The sequence below is a fragment of the Prionailurus viverrinus genome, chromosome D2, assembly GCF_022837055.1.
Source record: "Prionailurus viverrinus isolate Anna chromosome D2, UM_Priviv_1.0, whole genome shotgun sequence".
NCBI lineage: Eukaryota > Metazoa > Chordata > Mammalia > Carnivora > Felidae > Prionailurus > Prionailurus viverrinus.
In genome coordinates this window covers 56,599,716-56,612,044 of record NC_062571.1, presented here as the reverse complement: position 1 = coordinate 56,612,044, position 12,329 = coordinate 56,599,716, and the positions used below count along the sequence as shown (strand labels likewise).

Genomic DNA, 12,329 nt, shown 5'->3' with positions numbered 1-12,329 from the left:
AATGTGATAACACTTAATGGGTAACAGATTAGATGGTTTAAGAGGACACTCCTACTGTAAGAATCTGTAAAATATCATGGCACCAAAAATACTGGCTAATATTCTCAACTGAAACTTATATTGCTTCATATCATAATATAAGAATGGCCTTGATATCTGCTATACACCATATTAATAACATGTGTACATATCATTATCATTTTATATTACATAGTAGCTAACATTCATTAAGCTGCAACAGGACATTATTTTATGTACTCTTCACAACTCTGAGATAAGTAGTATTACTATCTCTATTTTAAAAAAAAAATTTTTTTAATGTTTATTTATTTTTGAAGGAGAGAGACAAAATGCAGACGGGGGAGGGGCAGAAAGGGGAACACAGAATCGAAAGCAGGCTCCAGGTTCCCAGCTGTCATCACAGAGCCTGATGTGGGGCTCAAACTCACAAGCCATGAGATCATGACCTGAACTGAAGTCAGACGCTTAACTGACTGAGCCATCTAGGCGCCCTTACTATCCCCCATTTATAGAATCAGATACTGAGGACAAAAAGCTATTAAAAAAAAAAAAGAGAGAGAGAGAGAGAAAGAGAGAGAGAGAGAGAAGCTGGGATTCAAATTTAAGTATTATCTCAAGGGCAGTTAGTTAGACAAACCTTTTATAAAAGGCCATACAGTAAGTACTTTAGGTGTTGCAGGCCATATACAGTCTCTGTTCCTTTTTATTTTTTTTTAATAACTCTTAAAAAACAAACAACAACAACAAAACCAATCCTTAGCTCTTGAGCCTTACAAAAACAGACCACAGCCCAGATCAGCCTTTCTCAACCAGGTTCCCTGAAAGAATTAAGCCCAAATGCCCTATGGCAGTCTTGTATGTAATGAATTTGCTTCCCTCCTAGGCCATCTAGAATGGAATTCATTCACTAATAGAAACTTTAGGACAATTTAGACAGTTACTCAATTATCTGTATTCAGTAGTTCATTTGCATTAAATTGGTTCACTTGCATTAAATACAAGAAACAAATACCAACTATTGCTTTTCTCCATCTGGAAAAATAAGGATTTTTTCGAATAACTGTATTTGATGGCTCACTAACACCAACAAAGAGAAGCAGAACTAAATCCTACAGTGTTGTTTTACACAGTCCTCATTAAGAATACTGATAACCTTAAAAAAAAAAAAAAAAGAATACCGATAACCTAGGGGCCACTGGGTGGCTTAGGTCTTGATCTCTGGGTCTTGAGTTCAGGCCCCCTACTGGGCTGTGCGCTGGGCGTGAAGCTTACTTAAAAAAAATACTGGTAACTTAAAAAAGATGGCCTTAAAAGGTCAGCTACCAATATCTCCTGGTAGAATCTAATCATACCCTCAAGGAAAAACAAATGATATAAAACACTTTGCAAAGTTGTATCATTTCAAACTAACACTGATAAAGATCACTGAGAATACTGAAGAGGAATCTGAACTACAAAGTTACACTGCCTTTTGGGGCATTGGCAGTTTAAGCCACATAGAGTATAACCAATACCTGAATGCAAAAAAGCCAACTCCTTAAGGAATTTCAACATTATTAGCAGTCAAGTAACTGAGGCAACATTTATCAAACAGAATATATGAAGCAAGTGGAATACCATTAGTTCACAATTCCAAACCAACACTTCATGTGACATGTCAGAATGTAAATAAAATCATAAAGATGCAGTATTGATATTTCTCAACTTATGTAACTATTACATTCCACAAAGTCTCCCATGAAAACCTGCACAGGTTAGGGGCACTTGGGTGGCTCAGTCGGTTCAGTGTCCGACTTCAGCTCAGGTCAATCATCTCATGGTCCGGTCTGTAAGTTTGAGCCCCGTGTCAGGCTCTGTGCTGACAGCTCAGAGACTGGAGCCAGCTTCCGATTCTGTGTCTCTGTCTCTCTCTGTCCCTACCCTGCTCACGCTCTCTCTCAAAAATAAATTAACATTAAAAAAATAAATTTAAAAAAATCTGTACAGGTTAAAAGCACCTCAGGATATAATTTCTGTGGCTTTTCTTTTTTAAGTTTACTTATTTATTTTGAGAGAGAGAAACCACACTAGTTGGGGAGGGACAGAGAGAAACAGAGAGAGAAAATCCCAAGCAGGCTCCATGCTGACAGTGCACATAGCCCAAGGAGGGGTTTGAACTCACAAACCATGAGATCATGACCTGAGCTGAGATCAAGCATCAGAAACTTAACCAATGCAGCCACCAGGAGCCCCAATTTTTTTTTTAGTTTATTTTGAGAGAGAGAAGGAGAAGGGTCAGAGAGAGAAGAGAGAATCCCAAACTGGCTCTGTGCTATCAGTGTGGAGCCCAATGCAGGGCTCAATCTCACAAAACGTGAGATTATGCCCTGAGCCAAAATCAAGACTCAGATGCTTAACAGACTGCGCCACCCAGGCACACCTAGTTTCTCTAATCAGCACTTGCAGCCTCACAGATCACTTTATTTTATGATATAAAAATAACTACAATTTTTAAAGCTATGGAAATCCCCTTTAGCCAAAACCTCTGTGTAAATGACTTGAAATAAGCTCTGGGCCTCTGCTTGAATAAGTCTCTGTTTACAACTAAAATAAATTCACGGGGACCTGAAGCTAATGTAACATTATCAACTATACATGCAAGCATAATTTGTTCCAGAAACATGCTTGTAATCCAAAGCACTTGTACATCAAAGCAAATGTAGAACCGTTGGCTCAGTTGTGACCATGTGACATTTGGCGTCACATACTACTTGTATTGCAAGACATTGCTCGTTTATATCAAGTTAAAATTTATTAGAAATGTTTGCTCGTTTTGTGGAACACTCAGAACAAGTTACAATCCAAGGTTTTACTGTACTTCAGTTAAACAATCAATCGCAGGAGCTAAAAGGAAAGCAGCACTGTATAGTGGTTTAGAAAACAGACTCTAGAACCAAATTGTGCATGTATGAGTCTTAATTCTCCCTTTTCTAGCTATGTAAACTTGGGCAAGTTCCTTGATTTCTCAATGCCTCTTTGGCATAACAAGCATAGTAGTGACATTCTTACCTTGTAAGGTTTATGAGAATTAAATAACTATTTGAAAAATTAGTGCCTAGCATAAAATAGGTACTATGTATACATCGTAAATGGAAAAACAAAATAAATACACAACACAGAAACATCAAGCTGATGAGAACTCACATGGTTAATGAACATGAGACTGACAATGAAGACCTTCTCATGGCAGCTGTCTCACATCCTTGATTCTTAATATTCAGCAGCACTATCTATATTCACAATGGGGACCCTCTATGTAAAAGATATTCAAAACTAAATTATTTGTCTTCACCTCCAAACCTGCTATACCCACAGTCACTCCTGCCTTGGTTAAAGACAGTTCTGCACCAAGTTGCTTGAACCAAAAACTTTATAATCCTCCTTATCTTCTTAGTCTTACTCCCCACATTACTCCATTAGGTAATTGTTAGACCTACCAATCCTAACCAATCTTCTAACAATCTAATATGGTCATGGTCCTAACCATTTCTCCCTTCCTCTCTGGCACCTAGTTCAAGCAACTTTCACCTCTCACATGAACTAATGTGATAGCTTCCACCTTGGCGTTTGTGCAAATACTCTTGTTCCTCCTTCTCCTGGCCCATTCTTGACACAGCAGCCAGTTAGTGTATTAAGCCAGATCATCACGTCACTCTCCTTCTCAAAAGCCTACAATGCTCCTTATTTTAATCATAGTAAAAGCCAAAGTCTTTCTACCTTTCTTTCAATTTTGTTCTGAACCTTAAATTGCTCTAAAATAAGTCTTAAAAAAAAAATGAATGAAAAGAAGCAGGTTTAAACTATCAAAATGCAGCTGAGCTCTCCTCCAAGTATTTATACCACGAAGGAAATAAACAGACCATTAGAGACATATCTGATACCTACATACATATACACACACAAAGCAAAATCCTCACAACAGCCTACACACCTACATGATCTACCTGCTTGCTATCTGTTACTTTTCTTGATTACATTCATCAATCGTTTTAGGATAGAATACAGTAGTGCTGTGTCCTCCTATTTCATCAAATCAAGAAACATATGTCTGTCTTTTCAACTTTTAGTGATGCTAAGGCTGATCAATGAATTAACGATATTAACCTGATCCCACCATTATGAAGTCAATAATCACCTTTCATCTATAATTTTAGCATACATCAAAATCTGTCTAGATCCATTACTGCATTATTGGCACAAAATGGTATCTTCTCTAATACTTTCATTCTTTCTTCATTTATTAACTAGAATTCTTCAAGAAAAAAGAGCTTTCCACCATCAACTATTTGGTTACCTTAAAACCCATTTCACAATTAAATGCAGTGTAAGTGCCTCATCCTCTCTATGCACAAAATTTTCACAACAATGAGCTGACAACCTTGAAACCTCCAAAGGTGATCAATAGTTGTTTTTTAAAGTTTATTACACTCTTGGGTTTTCATTTTTTTTAACTATTTTTTTTTAATGTTTATTTATTTTTGAGAAAGAGAGAGGATGGCATGAGCAGGGGAGGGGGCAGTGAGAGAGGGAGACACAGAATCTGAAGCAGGCTCCAGGCTCTGAGCTGTCAGCACACAGCCCGACATGGAGCTCAAACCCACGACTGGTGAGATCATGACCTGAGATGAAGTCGGATGCTTAACCGAGACACCCAGGCGACCCATGGATTTTCATTTTTTTGATACAGTCTGACATTGGAGTAATTACTTTTTTATATTCAAAATTCCCATCTTAGGCCAGTTGGGAAACACCTTTGAGATGGCCTCTGTGAACTTTTGACACTTCAATTTATCTTAGCCAACAGGACAGGCAGATTTTAACTCACAGTTTAAATTTGCAATTCTTCTATTATAATGAAGATTGGACAATTTTCATGTGTTTATTGAGCTCTCAATTCCCTATTCATTTTCTTATCTATTTTTCTAGTGGGCTGTTGATCCTTTATGCTTTCTGAATTTTAAGAGTTCATTTTAATATATGGCAGAGCTTATATATTAAAAAAAGCTACAATCTTTTTTCTCTATTTGCTTTTATTATTTTTTGGGGTTTTTTTGTCATGTAAAATGTTGAATTTTTAAATAAAACAATTATTTCCTTTATAACTTTCAGTTTAGATTATAATTTAAAATCTGCCTAAGCTAATTCTTTGATTTCTTTTTTTTTAATTTTTTATATCTCTTACCCAGCAAGATATAATAAGCTGTGGATGAGTCTGTCTATTCTCACTAGAATTTGAGGTCTTCAAAAGCAAGGACTATCTTACTCATTTTGTTACCAAGACTAAGTATCTTGCCTGTGGATCCTTAAACCCAAATACAGGGTTTAAGGAAGGTGGTGGTGATGATAAATCATTAAATCTTTTTTCTGCTCTTAAACTGGGGCAACTCACTCATTCCTACTGAACTGTCCTCACTGTAGGAGAAAAGCTGAAATATTCTGCTTTGTATTAGATTATACATGCACTGCGCTGAACATCTCACTACAATTTTAAAAGGTGAGGACTGGGGCTGGAGCACAGAAAGTGAATACAGAAATTGAGCTTCCAAGAAGTGCTGTCTGAATGGAATCTTAAAGAAGTAGGTATTAGATTGATAAAGAGATTGATAGCTCCAGTCATAGAGTACAGGAGGTGCAAAGGTATGAAAAGTGGGGGTACATGATCTATTTGCAGAATTAAGAGAAGTTTATTTAACTGCCTAAGCCAGTGCTTGGCATATAAAGTACTACATAAACATTTGCTCTTACTATGCTGATTATTGGGAAATGGAGATAAATCAGGTAAAACTTTGTAAGCTAAGACGATCCTGGAGAGTTAAGCTAAAGTTTAAATTTTATCCTGAAGATGATGGGGAGTCACTGAAGGACTTTTGCCAGGACAATGCCAAGTGTCAGAAAAATTACACTGGCAGTGTGGATCAAAGATTGGATGGAACACAGACAGGCAAGAATCATAAAGAATCTTTAATGATGAAGAATGCAGAAATGATAAAAACTTTTATAAAGAGAGGGAAATCTGTGAACCTCTTGCAAGACCTAAGATGTCAGGTCAGTAAAAATACTGATTTTTACCAAAAAGGTACAAGGTACCTAACAGCATGTATAGAGTTACATACACTTAAGAGTAAACATTCTTGGACTGCCTGTAATGCTTTCCATTTTAATAAAGACACACCCAGTAAATCATTTTCAACAAAACTCTTTCAGGGTCATAAAATGCCCCATGTTCTCTTTTCCACAATCAAGAGAGTAGTAATGAAAGTTCATGAATGTCTCCCAGTCAACCAAAAGGCTGGTTTTCTAAAGACTCCATGATATAATAAAAGCTAAACTACGGCTGCTGATGCTGACGGTACCCTGGCCCAGTCTCTGAAATTTCTGCAAACTCAGCAATACTTTTTACTGCGGTAAAAAGTGCAGTAACAGTGTGAGCTACATGTGCCCTAACAGAGTTCACACCTAACTCCAGCTATGTGGACTATGAGACATGGGATGTGAGTTAGCTACACAGAATGTGGGACAACTTCTGAAAGGCAAACTATAGAACCAGTTTACTGACAGTTCTCATCTCAGGTGTTTTAGAGGTCAGGAAGGACTTTTATTGTGGCATGGACTACCGGGGTCCATTTGAGACTCTACCAAAAGTGACAAAACTTCTTATGGAGAAGATGAGTTGAAGACCACGGTTCTACCCTGAGCTCTTTGAAGTGATAGGTATTGTGACTTCTGAAAGTTACTGAACTGGTTTGTTTGGTGTTCTTGTTTTCTTATACCTCCTAAAAGCTGTTCCTTCCTGCTTGCATGGAATCATTTCATGGTTCAATAAGGAACCAACTACTATAGCAATCTCCTTAGAAAAATGTCTAAATATCCATCAACTAATGAATGGATAAAGAAATTGTGGTTTACGGGGCGCCTGGGTGGCGCAGTTGGTTAAGCGTCCGACTTCAGCCAGGTCACAATCTCGCTGTCCGTGAGTTCGAGCCCCGCGTCGGGCTCTGGGCTGATGGCTCAGAGCCTGGAGCCTGTTTCCGATTCTGTGTCTCCCTCTCTCTCTGCCCCTCCCCCGTTCATGCTCTGTCTCTCTCTGTCCCAAAAATAAATAAATGTTAAAAAAAAAAAAAAAAAAAAAAAAAGAAATTGTGGTTTATATACACAATGGAGTACTACGTGGCAATGAGAAAGAATGAAATATGGTCCTTTGTAGCAACATGGATGGAACTGGAGAGTGTTACGCTAAGTGAAATAAGCCATACAGAGAAAGACAGATACCATATGGTTTCACTCTTATGTGGATCCTGAGAAACTTAACAGAAACCCATGGGGGAGGGGAAGAAAAAAAAAAAAAAGAGGTTAGAGTGGAAGAGAGCCAAAGCATAAGAGACTCTTAAAAACTGAGAACAAACTGAGGGCTGATTGAGGGTGGGAGGGAGGGGAGGGTGGGTGATGGGTATTGAGGAGGGCACCTTTTGGGATGAGCACTGGGTGTTGTATGGAAACCAATTTGACAATAAACTTCATTATTGAAAATAAACAAATAAATAAAATTCAAAAAAAAATAAAAAAAATAAAAAGGCAGCCGGAGGAGATTCATCTTTTAAAAAAATAAATAAATAAATAAAAATAAAATAAAGTGAAATTTCTGTAAAACCATAAAAAAAAGAAAATGCCTAAATAAAGTGATTTTTTTTCTACTCTGATAAAGTTTTTAAGTTTATTTATTTATTTGAGAGAGAGAACAAGCGAGCGTGCGCAGGTGCATGAGGGGGAGGCAGAGAGAGAAGGGGGGTGGAGAGAGAATCCCAAGCAGGTTCTGAGCTGTTAGTGCAGAGCCCGACACGGGGCTCCATCCCACAAACAGTCACATCATGACCTGAGCCACCGAGGGACCTCTCTACTCTGATTCTTTAAAAAAAATTGAGACTAAAAAACCTCATGTTACAATAAATCCTCCACAGATATCTATTTCTATCTTCACATTTACTGAAGAGCAAATGTCAGTTAATATAATTATACCTTAATTATATAAAAAACTCTCACAAATCAATAAAAAGGTAAACTCAATTTTTTTTTTAGTGGGCAAAAGAGTTAGACCCTTCAAAAAAGAACATATATGTAATAAACACATGAATAAACACTGTTCAATATCATTAGTCATAAGGAAATTCATATATTCCAACAAAACAATGAAGTATCACTTCACAGATGCTAGAATGATCAAAATAGAAAAGACTGACAAACACCACACATCTGTGAAGATGCAGAGTAACTGATCCCTCCATCCATGTAGGAGAGGAATGTAAAGTAGAAATAGTCTCTTTGGAGAGCTGTTTGGCAGTTTCTTATGAAGTATGAAAGTACATCTCTACCTTATAACCCGCAACTCCATTCCTAGGTATTTACCCAAGGGAAATGAAAAACAACTCATTTAAAAATGTTTATGAGTAAGCCTTATTTATAATAACCTCAAATTGAAACAACCCAATGTCCATCAGCAATGAACAGATTAAACAAACTGTAGTGTGCCCATACAATGGAATATTACTCAGCAATAAAAAAGAATGAACTCATGTCCAGAATAGGCAAATCTATACAAAGTAAATTAGTCATTGTCTATTGTGGGGAATGGAACAAGAGGGGGGGACAAGATAAGGAGCGACTGCTAATGGGCATGGGTTCTCATCTGCAAACTGAATATAATGACACCCACTGGGGTGACGAAAATATTCTAAAATCTGATTATTAATAAATCCACTTAAAAAAAGGAATGAACTATTAACATAACACACACAAAAGAAGAAGTCAGACACAGAAGCCAGACACAAAAAAGTACATACCATACGATTCCTTTTATATGAAATACAGATGCAGGCAAAGCTAATTTATGGTGACTGAAATCCGTTATTGCAGTGATGGGAAACTGGCTGGAGTAGAACACGAGTTAACTTTCTAGGAGGCTGAAAATTTTCTATATCTTGTTTTGGATGGAGATCCAGGGCTGTATACAATTGTCACAATTTAAGAGCTGTACAATTTGAAAAATCACCCCTATTTGAACTAGGGAAGAAAAAAGGCTAAACAACTAAGAGTACCTGACAAAGAATGCCTTCATACTTCCCCAGTGGGACTGCACAGATGTCCATTTACAGAAATATCCAGTGCCTGAGTACACTGTTTTTTCTTCCCATAACATTTTAATAATAACCTCATCTAGTGCTCCACACCCCCCTAATTTTCACATATCAGTTTCCCTAATTAAAAAAAAAAAAAGTCGAAGAATATTTATTCCACAGCCAAAACTGAGGCTTGTTAAAGCATGTTTAAGTGCCACCAAGTGGTGAAAAGGAAATACATTACTATGAACCAGATCCTAAAAGGAAAACAAAGATCTAATTTTTCTTTTTCTGTCTTCTGAAAACATATTGGTACCCTGTCTAAAAGAATCCTCTCCACCTACCACCCTTCTTTTCCTTCACCTGGTTAACTTACCTTCCACCTCTCAAATGAAAATTTCTTTTCTTAGAAATCCTTCTAATTTTCTATCATTCCAATCTGTCCACCTCCACAAACAAAATTACGCACCTGCACACACACACACACACACAGAACTGCCACATCTCCTTTCAGAGCTCTCGTGTGTATTTATAGGTTCCTCCTATGATTAATGTCCCTATTTCTCCCATTAGAAGCTGAGTACCATGTGAACAGAACAGTCTACTAGGCACATCACTGTATCCCTGCATCTAGCATAGTGCTTAGTAGCTAACATAGTTACTCACAGACATTTGGCTCAATGAATAAGTTAAAAATGCAATTCAACCAAACCATCTAAACAGAGATTGTCCCCAAAGCAAAGAGGCTGTCCTTGCTTGAGAAACCCATTATAAGTCAATACACATTTATTTGACAGAGACATTTATTTTGGATCAGTATCTATGAGTAACTGAGAATCTACTTCCTTTGTCAACCTGGCTCTCAGAATATAGGTTGTCCTCTGAGTCACTGATTTCTACGCTTGCTTTGCCTGGTGGTGATCTCTTAACTGGGCATATGTATCCTTACTATCTTTAATTTCTGTTGTGTATTTACTATATGTTTCTCCTGTAGTTTCTAAGACAGGAAGACATTAAACAATGTTCACCAAATACTGTCAAGACAATATTTAATGGTATTAATTAGCTAAAGAAACATAACTGCTTAGGGAAGGGGGTTTCAGTTCAGAATGCAAAGTGACATTACCATCCCAAATGCTCAAAACAGTTCTCCCAACATTCAGTAAACAGAATGCTAACACAGAAAGAAGTGCCAAAAAGAACAGATAACAACAGGCAAGTTGAAGACGAAAAACAGCATTATAAAAGAAGGCATCTAGCATTTTGTTGAATACACTAAATGAAAGCAAAGACATTTACAGAAATCAACTTATACCAACTAGATGAAGGCTCTACTTCAGCAAACGTCCATGACAAGTACAAAACAGTCTTTTGGGGAAATTTAAAAATTTTTCTACAATTCTTTGAAGCAGTTTAAAGAAACTGCGTAACACCAACCTATACTTTATTGAAAAGGATGTGTCTTCTCCACCATCAGAAAAACCCAGATGGCTATGCTCTACCAATCACACATTGCAGGCTTCCTAAAGCAATAACAAAGCGACTAACATTCAGAATCAGCTTTGTAAGAACCAATTCTGAATCTGTGAAAATTCCTGAGTTGAAGAAAAAGAACCCAAGAAGTCTTTCTTCTAACTTCTTTTAATATTTATTTTTGACAGAGAGAGAGACAGACAGACAAGAGTGCGAGCTTGGGGGGGGGGGGGGGGGGGCGGGGAGAGAAAGAGGGAGACACAGAATCAGAAGCAGGCTCCAGGCTCTGAGCTGTCGACACAGAGCCTGATGCAGGGCTTGAATCCAAGAACCATGAGACCATGACCTGAGTAGAAGTTGGAAGCTTGATGGAGTGAGCCACCTAGGACTTCCAGGAAGAAAGTCTTTCTTCTAATAACAATTACCTCTTCTCTTCATCCCCTATGAAAACATTATTATTACTTTCACCATTGATAATGTATCATAATCATTACTGCAGGAAATCAATTATGATCAAATGTAAATTTCCTTAAAAATAAGCTCTGGGGCTCCTGGACTGCTCACTGAGTTAAGTGTCTGACTCCTGATCTCATCTCAAGTCTTATCTCAGGGTCATGAGTTCGAGCTCCACATTGCTGAGCATGGAATCTACTTTAAAAAAAATAAAAATAAAAAAGGAAAATTAATAAAATAAGAGACTCAACCTCACTCATAAAGGAAATGCTAACTAAAACTATACTGAGAGTATTTTTTACCTATCAAATTTGCAAAAATCCACAAGTCATATACAATACTATATTGATATGGCTGGGGGGATATAAACATTCTCCTAATGGGTGCTCTCCTACAATACTGGAGGGACTACAAAACTTTATCACTCATATAGAAAGCAATCTGGCAATATCTAGCAAAATTACAAATATATTTTACGCTTTAACTCAACAATTCCATTTTCTAGGAATGTATCTTACACATACCAGCACACATACAAAGTAACTTATGTACAATATTACAGCAACATGATTAGTAACAAGTGAAAAGTAACAACTCTGCTGTTCATATCCACCTACTTAAATAAATTACAATGGAACCCAACGCACCCGTGAAAAAGGAGGAGCATGCTCTCTATATACTGATATAGAAAGGCAGCTAAGATATATAACTGAAAAAAGGAAATATAGAACTAAGTATTTTTAATGAACTGTTATATGGAAGAAAGGAGAAAATGAAAAATATTAGCATCTGCTTTTATTTTTATAAACACTGGAAGAGTACATAATAAATATGGATACAGGAAGAAAGTAAAACTAGAGTAGATGGGGCATGGTGGAAGCAATACCTGTTATTGCATACTTGATATATACATTTGAATACTGAATTGAGAAACTATTACTAAACTTAAAATAAGGTACCACTGTCAAAAATATCCATAATGAAAATTACGGGGTGCTTGGCTCACTCAGTCAGTAAAGCATACAACTCCTGATCTTGGGGATGAGTTTAAAGCCCACATTGGGTGTACAGCTTACTTAAAATAAACAAAAATTAACTGTACTACATCCAACATTGCTAGTTTAAGATATGACATTTTCTTTATTGTTCCTATTTCAAAATTTAGTGAATTGGGGTGGTATATTTTTAAAAGTGCTTGCATTGGTCCCCCAAACGATTTTTCCAATAGTCTTA

General features: G+C 37.0%; 1 protein-coding gene across 5 annotated transcripts in view; it reads right to left on the bottom strand.

Annotated features, from left to right (window-relative positions):
• Positions 1 to 12,329, bottom strand: part of LCOR (ligand dependent nuclear receptor corepressor) — a 138,590-nt gene that overhangs the window by 94,574 nt on the left and 31,687 nt on the right. The window lies entirely within an intron of this gene.